Source organism: Tupaia chinensis, unplaced genomic scaffold, assembly GCF_000334495.1.
Source record: "Tupaia chinensis unplaced genomic scaffold, TupChi_1.0 Scaffold000479_1, whole genome shotgun sequence".
In the NCBI taxonomy this organism is placed as follows: domain Eukaryota; kingdom Metazoa; phylum Chordata; class Mammalia; order Scandentia; family Tupaiidae; genus Tupaia; species Tupaia belangeri.
The window spans coordinates 963,646-964,116 of record NW_006159991.1 but is presented as its reverse complement, the minus strand read 5'-3'; positions in this window follow the sequence as shown (position 1 = coordinate 964,116).

Sequence of the window (471 nt, the reverse complement as noted above, 5' to 3'; positions counted from 1 at the left end):
CCCACCCTATAAAAAAAATCCCTCCCAAAAAAAAAAAAAAAAATAGGCTCTTATGTGTATGGCAGCATACAATGGCTATAAGAGATACCGATCTATAATCCCTTTTATGAAATCCACTGCCAGAAGGATTTCAGAATTTTTCTACTTTTGGAAGGTATGTTTTATCTTACTTGACATCCCATAGGGTCTGGGCCCAGGCCCCATAATCACATTAACATTTTTCAGAGAAAATTATAGGCATCATATTTAGTAGGATAAGTAAAGCTTATAAATAGTCTCACTTCAGGGACCAGCAGTTAGCGTAATGGCTATGTCGCTGGACTCCCACGTAGTCTACTGTGGTTCATGTCCCGGACCCGGTGGCTTAAAACTCACACCAGGCGTGTGTGCGTGGGTGCCGAAGATCCCAAGAGGACAATGGAGGAGAAGGGATTGCAGCGTAGCCATCTCCCCTGGGGGGGTGATTTCTCG